The sequence below is a fragment of the Vulpes lagopus genome, chromosome 2 (assembly GCF_018345385.1).
Source record: "Vulpes lagopus strain Blue_001 chromosome 2, ASM1834538v1, whole genome shotgun sequence".
Lineage (NCBI taxonomy): Eukaryota > Metazoa > Chordata > Mammalia > Carnivora > Canidae > Vulpes > Vulpes lagopus.
The window spans coordinates 73,663,850-73,686,184 of NC_054825.1; the positions used below are offsets into that span (position 1 = coordinate 73,663,850).

Below are 22,335 nucleotides of genomic sequence, written 5' to 3' on the forward strand. Positions count from 1 at the left end.
AATAATTTTTAAAGGATTTAAGGTAATCTCTACCCGCAACATGGGTTCGAAATCACAACCCCAAGATCAAGAGTTGCACAGTCCACTGCCTGAGACAGCCAGGCACCCTTATAGCATGCCTTTTTAATACATAGCTTTAAGTTCATTTTTTAAATTTCAGGAATGCTTTCTTGAATTATATATTTAGTATTTTCTTCCCTTGTTTTGTTTTTATTCTTTGAATGCTTCTACTTTTTTTATAAGATTGTATTTATTTACTCATTAGAGACACACAGAGAGATAGAGAGCCAGAGACATAGGCAGAGAGAGAAGCAGGCTCCCCGCGGGGAGCCAGATGCAGGGACTCGATCCCAGGACCCCAGGATCACGCCCTGAGCCAAACTCAGACACTAAACCACTGAGCCACCCACACGTCCCAAAATGCTTCTATTTTCCATGTGTTGTATTTTCTTTGCTTATCTTTATATCTGTCACTTTCTCTCAAATCCTTTCTTTCTTCATTTCTTTTTTACTTAAAAAATATTCCTCTTTTTCTTGATCACTTGGGTTTATTTGCTTATGTGTTGCTTCTAGTTTAGTCTTTATTTTTTAAATGGCTTATTAAACTGCATTTCTAATTCTCTTTCAGGTTCTGTCACCTCATTTCTGAGTATTTCTAATTTTTATCATATTCTTTCTTATATCATATAATATATATATATATATATATATATATATATATATATATATATATATGGCTGTTTGATGGAGGACAAACAGCAGTAATATTGTATGACTCATTGCTCGTGTTTAAGGACAACAGGGAAATCAAAGCATCATCCATTAGTACCACTTCTCATCATATGACATTGGTTAAATATTCTTTTTTTTTTTTAAGATTTATTTATTTATTCAGAGAGAGAGAGGTAGAGACACAGGCAGAGGGAGAAGCAGGCTCCATGCAGGGAGCAAGACGTGGGACTCGATTCTGGGTCTCCAGGACGACATCCTGGGCTGCAGGCGGCGCTAATCCACTGCGCCACCTGGGCTGCCCTAAATATTCTTTTTTTTAGAAAGATTTATTTATTTTTTAGAGAGGGAGAGAGAGAGAGAGAGAGAGAGAGAGAGCACATGCAAGTTGGGGGGGGCAGAGGGAGAGAATCCCAAGCAGACTTTCCACTGAGCGCACAGCCCTACTCAAGACTTGATCTCATGACTCTGAAATCATGACCAGAGCCAAAATCAAGAGTCAGGTGCTCAACTGACTGAGCTACCCAGGTGCCCCAACATTGGTTAAATATTCTATTGTAATTTTTATAAAATTTTAGCTATATATCATGATTATTTTCATTCATCTCCATCTATACCACAGGTGCTAAATGAATAATAGGGATTAGGAAAAAATGAGGAAGGGGCACCTGAGTGGCTCAGTGATTGAGCATCTACCTTTGGTTTGGGTCATGATTCTGGGGTCCTGGGATTGAGTCCCGCATGGGGCTCCCTGCAGGGAGCCTGCTTTTCCCTCTGCCTATGACTCTGCCTCTCTCTGTGAGTCTCTCATGAATAAATAAATAATTTTTTAAAGGAAAGAATGAGGAATAAATACGTGAATTAAAAAAAATGTTTCTGGAAATCACCATCATGCAAATATGATCTCAACATTACATAAAATAGTGGAATAAATATTTTAAAATAAAAATATGTAGCCTCTAAAGGATGAAAGAATTTTGACTAATCATCAGCAATGATGAATTATAAATAGTAGACCTTGCCAGATTGGTGTGAATGGTTTTCTGGGGGGTTTTTGGATTATGAATTCCAGGAACAAGAGAAGTGTTAGATATTCTAGATTGGTCTATCAGTAAGGCATTTTGATCTGGCATCTTGTGAAATCTCAATTACGAAATTAACTTACAGTGATTTCCAGGTGAGAGTGGTAACTGGAAAGTTTCAAGGAAGACTTAGAGGAACAAATGAGCAATGACAGGGACTTTTTAAAAACTTTTTTGTTGTGAAATATACATAGAAGTTTATATAATGAAAACCCACTGTTTAAAGAAAAATCTGAAGTGAACACCCAATGCAAGAACTAGAACATTTCCAGTACCATAGAGTCTTACCTTGTATCCATTTTCTATTACAATTCCCTTGACAGCCCCGTCCCTGCAGATAACCATTATCCTGACTTCTATGACAATCATGTCCTTGCTTTTCTTTACAGGGTCACCATCCACCTATGAATTCCCCAACCACCAAGTAGCTTTGTCTGGTTTTGAACTTTATGTACATAAATTATAAAATATGCATTCTTTTGTATTGGCCTCTTTTTATGCAATATTATTTTGTTGTTATATGTTGTATATGGCTATTTCTCATTAATTTTCATTTTTGGTATGTAACATGATTTATCTATTGCTGTGTCTGTGATGATACCAGTCAGGAGGGAATGACAGGAATTTCTACTAGTCAAAGATTATTTCTCAAGTCAGTGTTTTTCAAAGTCTGACTCAGGGTTGTCAACATCACACCACTGTGTGCTGATATATAATGCAGATTCTGGGGCTCCTCTCAAGCCCTTCTGAATCAGTTTCTGGAGCTGAGCTCAAGGGATCTGCCCTTGAAAGGTTACCCAAGTGGTACCCTAAAGTGAGTTCCCTGTAAAAATTTGCTCCATCAGACTGGCTATGTGTGAAGCTTCCACCCTCTACAACAAACAGACTTAGGGCTCTGTGCTCAGAGACAGGTTCTTCTATAAGTTTAGGGTGAATTCTGAGAATATATGTAGTTAAAAAGCAGGTGCAAGTCCAGCAAGCACAGAGTATATTTGGACATACCAACTTTTCCAGTGTGACTGGCAAAAAAAGGAATTTTTTCCCTTAACAATTTATGAAAATAGTCATGGAACCCTCTCATCTATTATATTTTCAACCAGTCTATTATTTATTTACTTTATGCAAACAATGTGCTAAGTATTGCAGGGAGAAGTAGGAAGATAAATTAGACATAGATTTTGGGGATCCCTGGGTAGCGCAGCAGTTCGGCGCCTGCCTTTGGCCCAGTGTGCGATCCTGGAGACCCGGGATCGAATCCCACATCGGGCTCCCGGTGCGTGGAGCCTGCTTCTCCCTCTGCCTATGTCTCTGCCTCTCTCTCTCTCTCTCTGTGACTATCATAAATAAAAAAAAAAATTAAAAAAAATAGACATAGATTTTATGCTTTTTAATTTTTTAAAGTAATTTCTACCCTCATCCTGAGGCTCCAGCTCACGACCCTGAGTCACATGGTCTTTCAACTGAGCTAGCCAGCCCCCACCTCCATGTATAAGGCTCTTACAATTGGAAAAATAAGATGTGTGGAAATAATTGTAATGACATGGCTCTCAGATTCACATGTTGGGACCTTCTAGTAAGGACCTTAGAATAGGGGAGGCCAGGATGAAGTGTGGGGGGGTCCCCCTATTCTATTTCATTCAGTCCAAATAAAATTATTTTGGGGTCAGAATCTGAAGATCCCAAAGTAGGGGGTTCAGGACATGGTGACAGGATTCCTCATTAGCACATACTGGCCAACAAGTAGAAGAGAAAGAATCACATGAGTCAGAGTAAGTAATGCTGCATAATAGGATGGCTAGAAACTTTGCAAGGGGTCAGAACGTTGACTGAAAAACAGGCTTCAGGGGCAGGATGCAACCCTGGAAGGAAACTAGAGTGAGAATCAAGGACAGAGGCCGGAGGTTTTTGTCTAGACTGATCATGCATATTGGAGGGGTAAACAGGAAGACTCCATTCACTGTTCTTGCAGACGTCCAATGCTCTCCCCACCAGGCCAAGGGCAGCAGACTATATCCTCAGTAGAGGAAAAGGAACAGGAATTGTGCCAGGTGAGGTCATCTTTAGTTTGTGGCTGATGGATAGAATCTGCAGGTAGCAAGCTCTCAGTGCCTACAAATGTCTGGGGCAGGGTCTGGAATAAGCAGGGAGCAGTTCATAAGAATGTGATTTGATCCAATTTGACTAGAGTTAACAGGAGAGAAGGAGGAATCAGAAAAAGTTTCATGGAGGAGTGAGAATTTGTAAAGAGTTTGTGCTAAGTAGGGAAAATGATACCTACTGGTCAGAGTTAACAAGGTCACTTCTGGAGCCCTTCTCAGGATTAGGAATTGTGTAGCAATTCATCAAAATCTTGGCGCAGTGACAAAGTTAAATTTTTTCACTATTTTGTATGCAATTGAATCCTAGAATTTTTAGAGATCTGGAATGTATGCCATTTGATTCCAGTGACTTTTTCCCTGGTATCTTATTATAAAAATGTCAAACATAGACACAAACTATTTTATAGTGAATACTACATCCGTTACCTAGACCCTACAATTGCCATCTCATTGTTTGATACTTTTCAGAGTAAGTTAGAGATAACAGAACACTTTGCCCAGACATTTGAGCATACATAATATTAAGTAGTAGTCAGTATTTGGTTATTTTTTTAGATAAAATTTACATACCATGAAAGGTACAATTATAAATATACCATTTGATGAGTTATGACAAATGTACATAACTATGTAAACCCAGACCTCTATGAAGATTCAGAAGATCTTGAGCAATCTAGAAGGTTCTCTCATGCCCATTCTCAGAAACATTGCCATATCCTCTAAAGGCAACATCTGTTCTGATTTTTTCCATCATAGATTAACTTTGCCTATCCTAGAACTTCATATAAACATACTGTACAACATGTACTCTTTTATTATTATTATTATTATTAGTTTCAGGGGTATAGTTTAGTGATTGATCAGTCGCATGTGTTGACCATTTGTAATAACATGTATTCTTTTGAGTAAGAGAACATTCTCCAGTTTCCTTCCAGGGTTGCAGCCTTGAGTAAGGCTTCTTTTATTCAGTGTAATGTTTTTGAGACTCCATGTAGTTTGTTCATTTTTTGCTGAAGAACAGTTTTTCATTGTATGATTATACCACTGTTTGTTTATGTTTTTTGATTTGAATGTTTTTTTTATTTTGACATAATTTCAGATTACAGAAAAGTTACGAGAATAGCACAAAGAACTCCCAGATATCCTTCATGTACCTTCTCCAATTGTTAACATTTACCTATACTTGCTTTATCTCTTTGGCCCTCTCAACTTTTTTCTGGATTATGTTAAATTGCATACATGATGCCCCTTTCCTCCCTAATACTTCAGTGTATATTACCTAAAACAAACAAGAAATTCTCTTATACTACCAGTGTACATTTAACAAAATCAGGGGATGAGAGGGATGCAATATGATTTTGTAATCTATAGGCTTTGTTTAAATCTTGCCAACTGTCTCAATAATATCCTTGATAGCACAAGAAAATCCAAGATTATGAGTTGTCATGTCTTGTTAGACTTCTTTATTCTGGATCAGTTCCTGAATCTTTCTTTATATTTCATGACATTGACTTAAAAAAAAGATTTTATTTATTTATTTGAGAGCGAGAGAACACAGGCTGGTGTGGGGGGTACAGAGGGAGAGGGAGAAGCAGACTCCCTGCCGAGTAGAGAGATCCATCCCGGGACCCCAGGAACATGACCTGAGCTAAAGGCAGACACTTAACTGACTGAGCCACCCAGGTGCACCTATTTCATGACATCAACTTTTTTTTTAAGAATATAGGTAAGTTATTTTTTTAATTTTTTAAGTTGGCTCTATGCCCTACATGGGGCTTGAACTCACAACCCCAAGATCAAGAGTCACATACTGTATTGACTGAGGCAGGCAGGCGCCCCTAAGCAAGTTACTTTTTAACTAAGTTTTTATTTTTTTAAAGATTTTATTTATTTATTTATTAATGAGAGAGAGAGAGAGAGAGAGAGAGAGAGAATGCAGCAGAGACACAGGCAGAGGGAGAAGCAGGCTCCATGCAGGGAGCCCGTGGTACTCGATCCCGGGTCTCCAGGATTAGGCCCTGGGCTGAAGTCGGCACTAAACCGCTGAGCCACCTGGGCTGCCCTTAACTAAGTTTTTAATGTGAGATAATTATAGAGTTGCATGCAGTTGTAAGCAATGTTATAGAGAGAGCTCATGTACCCTTTACCCAGTTTGCCTATTTGGTAACATCTTGCAAAACTGTGGGATAATATTGAAACCATGGTATTAACATTGATACAGTCAAGATACAGAACATTTCCATCACCAGAAGAGTTCTTCATGTGGCCCTTTTATAGCCACTTTCATTTGGCTCCAATCCCTACCTCCTCCTTAGTCCTAGAAAGCAGTACTCTGTTCTCCATTTGGATAATTTTGTTGTCTCAAGAAAGTTATAGAACCATACAGTATGTATGTTTTTGTTTTGTTTTTAAGATTTTATTTATTTATTTATTCATGAGAGACACACAGAGTGAGAGAGAGGGCAGAGGGAGAAGAAGGCTCCACGCCAGGAGCCCGATGCAGGACTTGATCCTGGGCCAAAGGCAGGCCCTAAACCGCTGAGCCACCCAGGGATACCAATATATAACCCTTTGGATTGGCTTTCTTCACTCAGCATGGTTCTCTAGAGATCATCTAGGTTGTTGCATGCAGCAATTTTTCCTTCTTGCTGAGTAGTATTTCATGATATGGATCTGTTGAAAGACATCTGGGTTGTTACCAATTTTTTATTGTTATGCATAAAGCTACTATAAACACTTGTATACAGGTTTTTCTGTGATCCTAATTCTCTGTTTCTTTGGGAGAAATACCCAGGAGTGCAACTGTTGGATTGTATGATAATTACATGTTTAGTTTTTAAAGAAACTGTCAGTTTTCCAAATATACCATTTTGCATTCCCAGCAGCATTGTATGAGCAATCCAGTCTCTCCAAATCTTCAGTAACACTTAGTATTGTGTGTATTTTTTATTTTAGCAGTGTGAATGGAGTGAGGTGGTCATCATGATTTTATTTTGCATTTCCCTGATGGCTAACGATGTTGAACATTTTTTCATGTGTTTCTTTGCCATCTGTATTTCTTCCTTGTTGAAATGTCTCATGTCTTTTGTCTATGGATTCTTTGCTTTTGGTTGTTTGCTCTTTAGAGTTTCCTATTTACTGTTAAATTTGCTGTTCTGTTGTTCTCTCTCTTACTTAAAGTACCAAGAGCTGGCATTGTTTGTTTGTTTTGTCACTAGATATCTTGGATGAGCCATTCATGGAATATCACTTAGTCCAACTTGCTGCAGCCTATCCCTTTGCACACTGATGCAAACACTGGTGTCACTTAATTGAGTCCTTATTTCCAGACCAGATTGTGCAGATTTGAGCAAAGATGGCAAGAGTAAGAACTATGCATGAATTCTCATGAGTGGCTTCAATAGAACTGTTGTTAACCCATCTTGTTTTCATGACTATGACAAGGCAAAAGGCTACCACTGAGTTTTGAGGATTATTAATGTATTTTAAAGACTTGTCCTTGGATGGATATATGGTTTGCAAATATTTTCTTTCAGTCTGTAGTCTTTTTTTTTTTTTTTTATCCTTTTAATGAAGTCTTTCAGAGTTTTTCATTTGATGATGTAAAATTCAGCAGTTTATTTTATGGATAATGCTTTTGGTTTCAAGTCTAAAAACTATTTGCATTGTCTTGTATCCCAAAGATTTTCTGCTATATTTCCTGAGAGTTTTGTAGTTTTACAATTTACATTTAAGTCCACAATCCACTTTGAGTTAATTTATTATATGGTGTGAGACTTAGGTCAAGGTTCATTTTTCTGCCTATAGATGTGTAGTTACTTCAGCACCATTTATTGAAAGGTTATCTTCCTTATAATGATTTGCTTTTGTATTTCAGCTGGTCTTTGTGACCTTGGATAAGCAATGGTTGCCTAGATACCATATCAAAAGCGCAAGCCATGAAAGAAAAAAAGTAGAGGGGGTGTCTTGCTGCCTCAGTTGGTGGAGCTCTTGATCTTGGAGTTGTGAGTTTGAGCCACATGTTGGGTGTAGAGATTACTAAAAAATAAAGCCTTAAAAAAAAAGAATATATATGAATTGGACTTTATCAAAATTAAAACTTTGTGCTTTATAGGGGCACAATGCTAGATTTATACATTAATATTTCTTTTTTTCTGAATGGTCTAAATGGTATTATATTTTAATCTAAGTATCAACATGTTCATTGCTAGTCTATAAAAATACGTTTATTTTTATATGGTTATCTTATACCCTAAGATCTTGCTGACCTCGCATATTGATTCATATTTTCTTTGGTAGATTTCCCTGGTTTCTCTATGTAGCCAATCATGTCATCTGCAAATAGAACACTTTTATTTCTTCCTTTCCAATTGGAATGCCTTTTATTTCTGTTACTTGCCTTAAAGTACTTATAGAACTGCCAGCATTCTGCTGTCTCAAATATTTTTTCTACATATATTTAGAACATCAGACAGTGATTATTTTAGTCTATTTGGACTGCTATGACAAATTACCATAGCCTAGGTGGCTTCTAAACAACAGAAATTTATTTCTCATAGTCCTGGAGCCTGGAAGTCCAAGATCAAGGTGCCAGCATGTCAAGTGCTGGTGAAAATCCTCTTCTGAGTTGCAGATTACTGACTTTCCACCATGTCCTCACATAGTGGAAGGGGCTAGGGAGCTCTATGGAGTCTTTTTTATAAAGGCCCTACTTCCATTTATTAGAGCTATGACCTCCTGACCTAATCACCTTCCGATGGCCCCAGCTCCTAATACCATGACCTTGTGCATTAGGCTTTCAACATATGAATTTTGGAAGGACACAACCAACATTCAGGCCATAGTAGTGGTATAATTTTTGCTCCAACTGTCAAACATAATCAGGAGGATTATGTATGACAAACATACCACAAACACTAAGTCAAACAAAACCAAGAGAAAGAAAGCCTTACATATATATTTTTTAAAGATTTTATTTATTTAAAAAAAAAAAAAGATTTTATTTATTTATTTGACAGAGAGAGAGAGCACAACTGGGGGGGGGGGGCTGCAGAGGGAGAGGAAGCAGGCTCCCCACAGCCTGAGATGGGGCTCAATACCAGGACTCTGGGATCATGACATGAGCCAAAAGCAGAAGTTTAACCCTCTGAGCCACCCAAGGCACCCCTGCCTTATATTTTTCTTTTTTCTTTTCTGATGTCTGAAGGTTCCTTCTTTTATAATTTATTTTCTGTTTAGAGAACTCCTTAAACCATCTTAGTTTTTCTTCATCTAACAATATCTTGAATTCCCCTTCAACCCTGAAAGATATTTTCACTGAGTATAGGATTCTGAGTTGCCAATTCTTTCACTATTGTGCCACTTTCTTCCTGCCTCCATGGTTTCTGATAAGAAATTCACTGTCATTTAGGGGTACCTGGCTGGCTCGTTCAGTAGAGCATGTGACTTTTTTTTTTTGAGCATGTGACTCTTGATTTTGGGGTTATAAGTTTGAGGCTCATAGTGGGTGTAGAAATTACTTAAATAAATACAATTTTAAAAAACAGATTCACTATCATTTGAATTATTTTTCCTGAAAAGGAAATGCATCATCCCTGTCAGTTTAGTGTTGGCACTAGTAATTGTCTTTTTTAAAAATTCAGTTAGAAATCTTGATTCTTGGTGATTTTCCATTGAAACCTGGACTTTTTATCTGTCTTCAAGTATGATTCTGGATCTTATTTAAGCCTGTTTTAGTTGGCCTTCTCTGGACATCACTCCAGCAGGGGGAGTGTGTGTGTGTGTGTGTGTGTGTGTGTGTGTGTGTGTGCGCTGTCTTGTTAATATCAAGTGGAGGTAGAAATCCAGGTTCTTCACTTGGTTTCCATTGATATCTGAATGTGGGGGCTCCCTGTTAGGCTGGAGGGAGGCTTGAGTTCCATATCACCTCATGGTCTCCACTTATGCCTTGGGGTAGGAGTCCTTGCTACTCCTAGATAGGATGAAAGTCCTGGGACCCTACTTGGGTTTCTTTGATGCTACCTCATAGGGGTATCGGGGCACCTTGTTATAGTTGTAAGGGTGAAAGTCTAGACTCCCCAGTCAGCCTTTGCCAGCACAGATGTGAGCTGGGCCATAGTTTTTTGTTCTGTGTTACTTTGTTGGAGTAAAGTGGTATTGTATAAAAATTTTCTGTCTTGCTAAGCTGCCCTATTCCTGGTTCTTTGGTGTGAGGAGTGGGCTTCTGTTGGGGCTTTTTTGTCTGTACCTATTGGTTTCAAGTCTACCACTACCAACTTCTTCAGATCCAAACCTGGTATCTGAGCCAAAACAAAAACAAAAACAAAAACAAAACCCAGGGATCTTGCCACCATGTCATTCCTGATGTCCTGAGGTTCCTTGCTGGTTTTCTTCTCTCCACCATTCAGTCTTTTTTTTTTTTTTTAAGATTTTATTTATTTATTCATGAGAGACACAGAGAGGCAGAGACACAGGCAGAGGGAGAAGCAGGCTCCCTGTGGGGAGCCCAATGTAGGACTCAATCCCAGGACCTCCGGGATCATGACCTGAGCTGAAGGCAGCTGCTCAACCACTGAGCCACCCAGGCACCCCTCCACCATTCAATCCTATGTTTGTTTTCTATATAGTATTTCGGGGTTTTAATTGTAATTAGTAGGAGGAATAGGGAAGTTTGTTTACTCACTTTCCTGTAAACCTAGTTATTTTTTGAGCTAATGCCTTTCAATTTGACTTTCTCTGATATTAGATACAGATTATAGTTCCACAGAAGTGATTCCAAATTTTTAGTGCAACTTAGCAGAAGGCTCACTGTGTCCATTAATACAATTACGTGTGATGTTAACGTCCCTTGCTTTTGTCCACTTGGTTAATGTGATGTTTGCCAGGCTTCTCCAGTATGAAGTTACTTTTTTACCTTTTATGGTTAATAAGTATTTTGTATGGAGGTACTTTGAGACTGTGTAAATATACTCTTACTTTTTGAACTTTCACCTGCTAGCTTTAGCATCATGCGCTGATGATACTTGCCTGAGTCAAATACGATGGTTTTTCAAATGATGATTTTTCAATCTATCATTCCATCCTCATTTATTAATTTACATTTATTTCATTTATTTTTTTTTAAAGATTTTATCTATTTGACAGAAAGAGAGAGAGAGAGAGAGAGAGAGAGAACAAAAGCAAGGGTAGTGGCAGGCAGAGGAAGCTCCCCTTGGAGCTGGGAACCCAATGTGGGGCTCAGTCCCAGGACTCTGGGATCATGACCTGAGCTGAAGGCAGAAGCTTAACTGCCTGAACCTCTCATGCGCCCCTATAATTCCATTTTTAATACAGTGGTCCCCCCCTTACCTATGGGGGTATATTCCAAGGCCCTCAGTGGATGCCTGAAAGTGTAATAGAATAATTATAATATACTGTAATAGAAATTAAATGAATGTGGTCTCTCTCTACTATATCTTGTGATGATGTGAGATGATGAAATGCCTACTTAATGAGAGGAAGTGAGGTGAATGACATAAGCACTGTAACATTCATAGTGTTAGACTATCATTGACCTTCTGAGGATGTGTCAGGAGGATCACTGGCTTCTGGATTGTAGTTGATTGTGGGTAACTAAAACTAACAAACTAACAAAACTACAAAGGGGGACTATTGTATAATATATTTTTTTAAGATTTTATTTCTCTATTCATGAGAGACAGAGAGAGATAGAGAGAGAGAGAGGCAGAAACAGGCAGAGGGAGAAGCAGGCTCCATGCAGGGAGCCCGATGTGGAACTCGATCCTGGGTCTTCAGGATCACGCCCTGGGCTGAAGGCAGGCGCTAATCCGCTGAGCCGCCCAGGCTGTCCTATTGTATAATCCTTTTGTAAATTATAAAGAGTAATAACAGATACTTTTAAAAAACTTTAAACAAATCAGATGTGTTAAAGTGATAAGTAAAAGTCCTTTAAAAAGATGCTGTCAGGGATGCCTGGTTGGCTCAGTGGTTGAGCATCTGCCTTAGGCTCAGGGCGTGATCCTGGAATCCGGGATCGAGTCCCACATTGGGCTCCGTGGGAGGAGCCTGCTTCTCCCTCTGCCTGTGTCTGCCTCTCTGTGTCTCTCATGAATAAATAAATAAAATCTTAAAAAAAAAAAGATGCTGCCAATTTAGACATCTTTAGTATATATTGGTCCCTGTATCTCCTTGGCCTTCCCTGTACTAAGCTTAATCTTTGCTAATTTGATAAGTGAAAAATAGTATTATTTTTTTAAACGATTTCTATTTATTTATTTGAGATACAGTAAGAGAGAGAGCATAAGTGAGGAAAGAGGCAGGGAAAGGAGAAACAGGCTCTCTACTGAGCAGGGAGCCCGACATGGGGCTTGATCACAGGACCCTGAGATCATGATCTGAGCCAAAGGCAAACACTTAACTGAGCCACCGAGGCACCCCAGTATTTTGATTTTTTTAAAGTATTTGTTTATAAGTGAAGTTGAGAATCTTTTCACATATATGTCAATGTTTGATATTTATTTTTCTATGTTTTTTTCTTTACTATTTTTTTAAAGGATTTATTTGTTCATGGGAGACACAGAGAGAGGCAGAGACACAGAGGGAGAAGTAGACTCCATGCAGGAAGCCCGATGCAGTACTGGATCCTGGGACCCTAGCATCACACCCTGAGCCAAAGACAGACATTCAACTGCTGAGCCACCCAGGCGTCCTTAATTACTATTTTTTTTTTTTTTTAGATTTTTTATTCATGAAAGACACACAGAAAGAGGCAGAGACATGGTGGGCGAAGCAGGCTCCATGCAGGGAGCCTGACATGGGACTTGATCCCAAGTCTCCAGGATCACACCCTGGGCTGAAGGTGGTGCTAAACCACTGAGCCACCAGGGCTGCCCTCTAATTACTATTTTTTAAAATTGTGTGTTTTTAACTAGGCTCTACACCCAACATGGGGCTTGAACTTACAACCCTGAGATCAAGAGTTGCATGCTCTATTGACTGAACCAGCCAGGCACCTCTGTTGTCTTTTGCAAAGCCACATTTCCAGTGCCTAGAGCCAGGCCTTGCATTCCTTAAGCATTCAGCAAACACTTACTGAACAAATGAATGAATTGTTTTCTCTTCTTTGCCTCTTTTCCTAGTAGGCTGTTACTTTTTAAAAAAGATTTATTTATTTATTTATTTATTTATGAGAGACACACAGAGAGAGGCCGAGATACAGGCAGAGGGAGAAGCAGGCTCCATGCAGGAAGCCCGATACAACACTTGATCTCGGGACCCTGGGATCACGCCCTGAGCCAAAGACAGATGCTTAACCACTGAGCCATTCAGATGTCCTTAGGCTGTTACTTTTTAAAATTTGGCATATAAGTGCTCCTTGTATAGTAAAGAAATTGGCTTCTTTAGGTGATTTATGGTAATTTTTAGGTTGGGTTATATTTTTTATATTTATCAGCCTTTTCTTTTGTGACTTCTTTATATCATCCTTTTATGGCAGGTTTAACAGGAATACTTCACTCCAAGGTTAAAATAATTAGTGTTTTCTTCTAGCACCTTTAAGGTTTTAGTTTTCCATTTTACACATTTTTGGCGACCCAGAGGAGCACCCTATGTTTTTGGAAATCTTTTGTCCCCCTCTACAATCTGATGGTTCTGGTAGTGACTGTCTGTTGCAATCCACTGCTCCAGTGGGGATCAGAAGCTCCTTGCATAAACATAGGAAATTTCCTTGGCATACTGTATGTCTTATTACTGATGTTTACCTTGATCACTTGGTTAAAGTGATTCTGCCAAGTTTCACCATTGTAAAGTTACCACCTTTCTTTTTTGTGCTAAAATAAGTCTTGGTCGAGACACTTTGAATCTATGTAAATCCTCAAATTTTCACACACTAATCTAACATCCATCAGGGGATTTTGTCTGCAACAATTACTACTGTGATGTTTGCTTAATAGTGATTTTTGTTAGCTCTTTTACTTTCTACATTTATTAAATGGAATTCTCTGCCTATGTCTTTGTCTCTGTGTGTCTCTTGCGAATGAATAAATTCATTTTTTTTTTTTTTTTTTTTTTAAAGAAAGCTGTCTCAGGGCACCTTGCTGGCTTAGTCAGAAGAACATGTGATTCTTGATTGGGGTTGTGAGCTCAAGCCCTACACTGGGTGTAGAGATAAGAAAGAAAAAAGAGGGGATCCCTGGGTGGCGCAGTGGTTTGGTGCCTGCCTTTGGCCCAGGGCGCGATTCTGGAGACCCAGGATTGAATCCCACATCAGGCTCCCGGTGCATGGAGCCTGCTTCTCCCTCTGCCTATGTCTCTGCCTCTCCCTCTCTCTCTCTGACTATCATAAATTAAAAAAAAAAAAAAGAAGAAAGAAAGGAAGGAAAAAAAAAGAAAGAAAAAAGAGAAAGAAAGGAAGGAAGGAAGGAAGGAAGGAAGGAAGGAAGGAAGGAAGGAAGGAAGGAAGGGAGCCGGCTCATCTACCTCATTCATTTGAATAACCAATTATATCAGGGTGGACACATGAATACTAAAAATAAATAGTTGTCATAATGCAACACTATCAGTAGGTACTGTTTTGGTTATTAGCTCTTTCAGGTTGGCTCCTGTGTTTTTGTGATGTCATTTTTAAGTATTGTTTTCTGGCATCTCAAGATATTCCAGGTTCATCTTGAATCAATCATTTCTTCAAGGTTCTCTTTGTTCTTTTTATTGGAGAATTGTGTTTAGAAATCAGTATCTGTGTACTAAGTATGCTCCTAGCTTGTAGATACTCTCAGCAGATAGAACTAGCAAATATAGGGGATGCCTGGGTGGCTCAGCAGTTGGGTGTCTGCCTTTGGCTCAGGGCATAATCCCACATCAGGCTTCCGGCATAAACCTGCTTCTCCCCCTGCTTCTTTCTCTCTGTGCTCTCATGAATAAATAAAAAATCTTAAAAAAAAAAAGAACTAGCAAATACATACACACATGTATTTGCAAATATATTAGTCCCTACATAGATATCAATCTATACTTCTGTACCTGTACATATATTAGAACCCATAAACTTATACTGATACCTCAGATTCCAATCCAACATCACAGGCTTCATTTTAGCTTTCCTATTTTCCCTAGTTAATAACTTTTTCCTTTAACATTGAGAAGTTCAACTCATGATCTAGAATATATTTGTTTAATTTTAGCATACATATTAGTTTCAAATTGCTAACCTACTTCCCCACACTCCTGTGAAAAATACTTAGTGCATAGACGAGGACATTTCTGTACAGTTCATTTGGTCTTATTCTTAGGTATCCAGTCAATATACTATTTATCTCAGTTTCTTTTTTTTTTTTTTTTTTATCTTTTTTTTATCTCAGTTTCTTAAGTGAGTTCCTTTCTTCCCTATCCTCTACAGAGTAGCTAGGTTACTCATTTGTAATACAGTTGATTCCAGTATTTTCAGTTTGGGTCTCTCCCCAACCCCACACACTGTAGTTTTTATTTTTGTTTATTGCTTTATTATTGGGAATAAAATATATATCCTAAGTCAACTGCGCTGTTCCCTGAAAACTATCATTAAAAAATATTCTGTATGTTTTGGGGTCCCTCACTGGCTCAGTCAGTAGAAGATGCAACTCTTGATCTCAAGGTCATGAGTTCAAGTCCCACACTGGGCATAGAATCTACTCAATTAAAACAAAATTTTAAAACATCCTGGGGGTACCTGGGTGGCTCAGTTGGTTGGGCATCTGCCTTCAGCTCAGGTTGTGATCCTGGGGTCCTGGGATCAAGCCCAGCATCAGGCTCCCTGCTCTGATGGTGGGGAGTCTGTTTCTCCCTCTCCCTCCGCTTGCTGCTCTGCATACTCGGGCATGCTCTCTCTCTCTCTCAAATAAAATCTTAAAAAAAATTTGTTTTATTTTTTAATGTATTTTAAACATTACCCTGATAAAATTAAATACTGCATATTGAATGACTGAACAATATTAAAGCCAATGGAGACTCCTCCATTTGAATAGAAAACATTAAAATGAACATTAATAGAAAATCAAGATATTTCTGGAAAATATTAAATCTCAGTTTGAATACAAATTACCAAGAAATCATGGATTAAATTTTATATGATGTACTAAATCTCTGAGGCAAAGAATGTACACACTTTTAATCAAGAATGTAAGACTAGGGCACCTGGGTGGCTCAGTTGGTTGGGTGTCTATCAGCTCTGGTTGGGATCTTGGGGTCTGGGGATGGGCCCCACAATGAATTCTCTGCTCAGTGGGGAGTCTGCTTCTCCCTCTCCCTCTGCCACTCCCCCTGCTTGTGCTCTGTCAAATAAATAAGTAAAAAATCTAAAAAAATAAATAAGTAAAAAACACAAATCAGGAACAAACAGACAAATAAGGAAAACAAGAGAAGAATGTAAGACTGTAGGAGTGCCAGCCTGGTTCAGTTGGAGAGCATATGACTCTTGATCTTGGGGTCGTGAGTTTGAGCCCCATGTTGGGTGTAGATATTACTGGAAAAAAACTATAAAAAATATACGACTGTATTAGAGAATGGAAAAAGCTAGACTTTAGTGTGAAAATCACAGATGAAAACATAGAGTTGTACTTCAGAAATTCTAGGACATATGCAGGGAGCAGAATATTGCCCTCTCCCCAAGGATGTCCAGTAGTTATCTGTGAATGTTAGGTTATATTGCTAAGGGGAATTAAGGTTACCAGTGGATATAAGGTTACTATTCAGATGATTTTAAAATAGGGAGATTATTCTAGATTATCTGGGTGGGCGTGATATAATCACAAGGATCCTGAAAAGGAGGAGTTGGTTGGATATGATGAGAAGAACCCAACCTCTCATTGCTGGCTTTGGAGATGGAGGCTTTAGAACGGAAAGCCAAAGAATGTGAGCAACCTCTGAAAGCTGGAAAGGGAAATAATTCTGCCATAGAGCCTCCAGGAAGTAAGGCAGCCCTGCCAACAGGGCTTTAGCCCAGTTTGAGACCTATTTCAGTCTACTGATCTATAGAACATAAGATAATAAGCCTGTGTTATTTTAAGCCACTGCATTTGTGGTAATTTGTTAGCACAGCAATAGAAAGGAAATAAAAGAGTCAACCTACATTTGAACTTTAAAAGATTCTACATCTTGGTCCCTCTAGGGGCTTACTGATTTTATTCTCTTTATTCTTGTCCTTTTTGTTTATACTACAGTCAGTTCACTGTTACTCAAATATTTTCCCAGTTGGTTTTAGGAGTTTATTTTTTAGGGGTATGTGAAACCTAACTATGGTTCTCAGAGTCCTGTACAATATTTGCCACTCCCTCAATCCTGTCACCTTGGTCCCATTCCTCCCCTTAATCCTATCCTTCTCATCTAAGATACCAATCACTTTAATTTCTGGTTTACTAAATGCCCCCCTCTACCCTGCCTAAATGAACAAATACTTGTCTTCTTATATCCCTTTCGTTCTCAAAGGGTACTATCAATATTTTTGCCTCTGAGCAAAACTAACTTTCTGAAGTGCAGTAAATTTAGCACAAGAAGGCTACTGAATGACCTTAAGGAAATGCTGTTCTGCTTAAATGCTAAGGGCCAGATTGCAATGAATTAAAGCATTAAATGTGAGGGAACCAAAATACTACAGCATAGTTAACATTTAAGAAAATCTAATGCTCATCTTCAGTTAGGTTTACACTAGGTACCTCTAATCACAGATCCTGGTAGATGAATCTCACTAACTTTAGTACACGTGGCTGGCAGGGGGCTTTAACTGTGGAGTTGGAACAGACAAATCAGGCTCATTGGGAGGGTGTGAGAACAGGAAGACATTTCTAGTAACAGGTCTTTCTGTTCTCAAGTCCTAGAATCCTAACGCTTTCACTTCTATGCCACAGCATCGTGGTCTCGGTCCTTAAGCCTTAAGGGAGAGCCCAAACTGTACTGTACTGAATCAGCGGCTCTACACAGCAGGCACTTTCCCAACGATGCATAAGCCCGCCCAAAGTGGCCACAAACAAGATAAAATACCACACTCGAACCTAACCTCTCCCTCAAGTCATCTCAATGTTCCGTGGCCCCTAACAAACTATTCACAAGCACCCTCCTAACTCCTGCTTGCGGAAACGAACATTCCCAGGATCCCGGCCGTTTCGATTGACGTTACTTCCGGGGAAAGTAACCTTTCTCCGGCGGTTGAGGGACTGGAAAGGTCTCGCGACATTTGCTCCCGCGAGATCTGCTTGCTCACTCTAGCGACGACATCCTCCTCCTCCTCCCCGCCGCCTTTCGGCAATCTTCGCCAGTCTCAGCCTCGACCAATCTGCACTCAGATGGCATGGATCAGGGTCTCCCCCCGAACCCCAGTCCGCACTGGGCGTCAGGCGGCAGCGGCGGGGTGCGAGCTGCACGAGGCCGACGGCAGCGGCACTGCGGGAGGCCACGGGCTGGCGACGATCTGTGAGCGTGGGCGGGGCGGGGGTAAGCTAGCTGAGTAGCGGCTCGATTGTTCTGGCCTGGCTATGGCGCCTCTCCTCCCCCCCGCCATGGCTCCCCGTGTCCCTGCTCCGCTCCTCTCAGTGAGTGAAAGTGGCCGCCGCCGCCGCCGGCCCAGCGCCCGCAGCCGCCTCAGCGCCGCCGCCATCTTGGGGTCCCAGGAGCCGCCGAGGGAGCGAGCTAGGAGCGTCCACGCCCAACGCAGTCACCGTCCCACGGCCTCAGAGAGCGAACCGCGGCTCCACCGTCGGCGGGGCGACCCCCCCCTTCGGACCCCGCCCGCACCCCGCCCCCCCTCCGCCGCCGCCGCGGCGGCGGGGCCCGGCGGCCCGAGGTGAGGCGACTAGACGTGGGCGGGCGAACGGAAGGGGGGGTTGTGTAGGCCCCGTTGCGCCCCTCTCTGCGGGCGACGACTGGGCCGCGTCTTAAAGGGGCCGTCGCCCCCGGCCCTTGGATTTGTTGGGGTTAGTGGGGAGGATGGGTGTGGACACTCCCCGTAGGGTTGGGACCTCAGGGACCTGGGCCTCGTCCTTCCCCCTCTCATACCTCTACAGACCTGGGGTCACGCGGTGACCTCACATAGCCGAGGGAGCCCGTGGGGCGCCCACACGTGGGGACTGTGTTAGACCAGGTGCACGTGGGACCCGGTGGGGCGGTGTCGGGCTAACACGTGTGTGGGTTTGGGGGTGGGGTGGGTCAGGGCGGGGGCTGGTTGAGTTCAAGTGGGAACCCTGTGAGGGCTTTATCTGTCCTCTTAAACAAATAGATCTAAGAGCTTAAGAGTATGCCAATTTATGGGGAGCAAGTTGGGATATGGGTAAATGGAGTATGCTGTTTGTCGGTGTTAGGTGGGGACAGCCTAACACGTGCACATATTTAGGAGTGTGTAGGGGACACCCATTGTGGTCTTTTAGGTTTTTGTAGAACGTCTAGACAAGTGTCATCCAATTTTGACATTCCTACTTGAGCTTGCTGGTGAAAACTACTACTTCCGTAATCAGCTAGGGTGGAAGCCCCCTACAGTTTGGGAGTGTTAGAGCCTAAGAAGGCACTCAACTATTTTAGTTTACAGCCAACTGTGCCCGAATTCTTTGATTCATACACTGTTTAGTTTCATGTTTGAGTACTTGTTGGTAGGATTGGGAGATGGAATTAGGAGGTTGACCTCGAAAAAGTCACAGGTAACCAGCTTACTTTTCCAATCAGTGGCTTTCATGATATTCTTTTCCAAGGAGATTTTCACTGTGGTTTGCTAGTGGTGGCGTTTTATTTATTTATTTTTAAGTAACCACTTTTTTGCAATATAATTCACATACCAAAAATACTGTTCGGTGATTTTTTACTTTTTAAGATTTTTAAATTTATTTATTAATGAGAGACAGAGAGAGGTGCAGAGACACAGGCAGAGGGAGAGGCAGGCTCCCTGCAGGGAGCCCGACGTGGGACTCGATCCCAGGACTCCAGGATCGCGCCCTGGGCCAAAGGCAGGCGCTAAACTCCTGAGCCACCCAGGGATCCCCTGGGTGATTTTTAATATACTCAGAGTTGTACAACTTTCACCACTGTGTAATTCATCACCCCAGAAAGAAGTCCCATTAGCAGTCACTCTCCCCTTAGCCCTTTCCCTCGCCCTTAGCAACCACTAATCTATTTTCTGTCTTTGTAGATTTGCCTATTCCGGATATTTCGTACAAAGGGAATCATACAATATGTGTCTTTATGTGACTGGCTTCTTTCACTTAACATGCTCTCAAGGTTCATCCATGTTGTAGCATGTATCAGGATTTTGTTGCCAAATAATACTCCATTCCCTTTGTGTTTTATGCTTGAAGTTCTCAAGCTCTTCCTATAAATAAATAATTTGAGGTTATTATATGGTAAAAGTCACATTCCTACTACATAATAAAATAAATTTGTATTTTTAAGGGTTAAATTCTGTTACTCTAGTCTACTGTGTTCTTTTTCTCTTTATTTTGTTTCAGTAGAATCCAAACTAATTTTTAAAGATCCTCGTCTCAAGAAAAAAAAAAAAAAGATCCTCGTCTCTTTTATTTATTTTTTATTTTTTTATTTTTTGATGCTCGTCTCTTTTAATAGAAAAAATTATAAAGAGGACAAATGTGATTAGAAAAGTTTATGACTAATAAAAACATTTTTGAGTACATCAGGGTGGAAATGTGATGTCTAAGCAACAGACCGTAAACTATGGTGTTATAATTTCACTTAAATAATTGCTTGTCTTTGTATTACCAAGGAATGGTATTCCTAAGAGCTTTTGAGTGCTGTTACTTGTGTAGACACAGGGCTAGGGAGGGAGTAATAGACACCTCTCTGCCCTCAAGAGGATTAAAACTGGCTTGGGGATTTAACGTCAACATACAAGTTGACACAAAATATAAATGCCGGGATCCAGTGAAGTTTTGAGAGTTTGGAACAGGATAGGGTTAATAGGATACTTTGAATTTGTGTGGCAAAATAAATGAAGTTGATGAAAAGTTTTTTGTTTTTTCTTTTTTAAGATTTTATTTACTTATTCATGAGAGACACAGAGAGAGAGAGAGGGAGAGAGAGAGAGGCAGAGACACAGGCAGAGGGAGAAGCAGGCTCCATGCAGGGAGCCTGACATGGGACTCGATCCCGGGTCTCCAGGATCACACCCCGGGCTGAAAGGGGCACTAAACCACTGAGCCACCCGGGCTGCCCTGATGACAAGTTTTAAGTTGAATCTTAAGCTTGAACATTTTGATATGATAGGCTGTAGCGTGCAGAGGATGAGAAGAACATAGTTGCTAATAACTTATTAAACACCCATTATGGACACTAATCCTAATCATGAGGGCTCTGGCCCCACCTAATACCATCATTTTTGGAGTTGGATTTCAACATATGATGAGAGGGGGCACAAACATTCAGACTATGGTGGTACATTAAGTTAGGAATTCAATTACAGAGCATTGGATTCGCTTCTAATCGTGATATAGTAGGTTTGCTTAGGGTTGGAAAAAGTCACGAAGCTTAATGCCTGGCTTTAATAAGTACATAATAGAGATTTCTATATATGTTAGGTCAGAAGTAGGAGATTAGTAATAGTAAATGTAGTTGACAAATTAGATATTAAAAAAATTATTGGGATTAAATGCTATTCATACTTTTTTTTAAAAAGAGATTTTATTTATTCATGAGAGAGACAGAGAGAGAGGCAGAGACATAGGCAGAGGGAGAGGCAGGCTCTCTGCAGGGAGCTGGATGCGGGACTTGATCTGAGGACCCCGGGATCACAACCTGAGCCAAAGGCGGATGCTTATTCACTGAGCCATCCAGGTGCCCCATATTGATACTTTTAATGGACTGAAAGACAGTGAATCAACTGTGTGAGGTGCTTTTATAAACTTTCACTACCAAGGATTGACAGCCTGTGTGATGGTCTGTAAAGCAGGGTTCTTTTTCTTTTTCTTTTTTTTTTAAGTATAGGCTCCATGCCCAGTGTGGGGTTTGCACTCAGAACCCTGATATCAAGGGTCACCAACTGAGCCAGCCAGGCACCCCTATAGAGCAGAGTCCTTAACGTTTTTTTATTTGCCCTGCACCCCTTTGCAATTTAAAGAAGCTTGTGAATGCCTTCTCAGAATATGAGATATATTGTATAATATATTATACATTTAAATATTTAATATATAGTTCCCATATTTAAAAAGTAATTATGATGTAAGAAATATCCTTTTTATTACTGAAATAAATAACTAGTGAAAGTCTAATCTTGCTGGGCTGTGCTGCCTACCTTCAGAATTGAAGGAAGGAAATGCTAATTTCAGCTATAGGTTACTGAAAATAAGGATGCAGATTTTTTAAGATTTTTATTTATTTGTGAGAGAGAGAGAGAGAGAGAGAGAGAGAGGCAGAGACATAGGTAGAGAGAGAAGCAGGCTCCATGCAGGGAACCCGACGTGGGACTC

At 40.4% G+C, this 22,335-nt stretch overlaps 1 protein-coding gene across 2 annotated transcripts in view; it reads left to right on the forward strand.

Annotated features, from left to right (window-relative positions):
* Positions 1-16,604: 16,604 nt before the first annotated feature.
* Positions 16,605-22,335, forward strand: part of INO80 (INO80 complex ATPase subunit) — a 136,496-nt gene continuing 130,765 nt past the window's right edge. Inside the window, exon 1 of one of the 2 annotated variants that reach the window (XM_041743315.1) lies at positions 16,605-18,716. The gene's annotated coding sequence lies outside the window, so the exon portion shown is untranslated. The remainder of the gene's footprint in view (positions 18,717-22,335) is intronic. The other variant, XM_041743314.1, reaches the window with a different exon arrangement.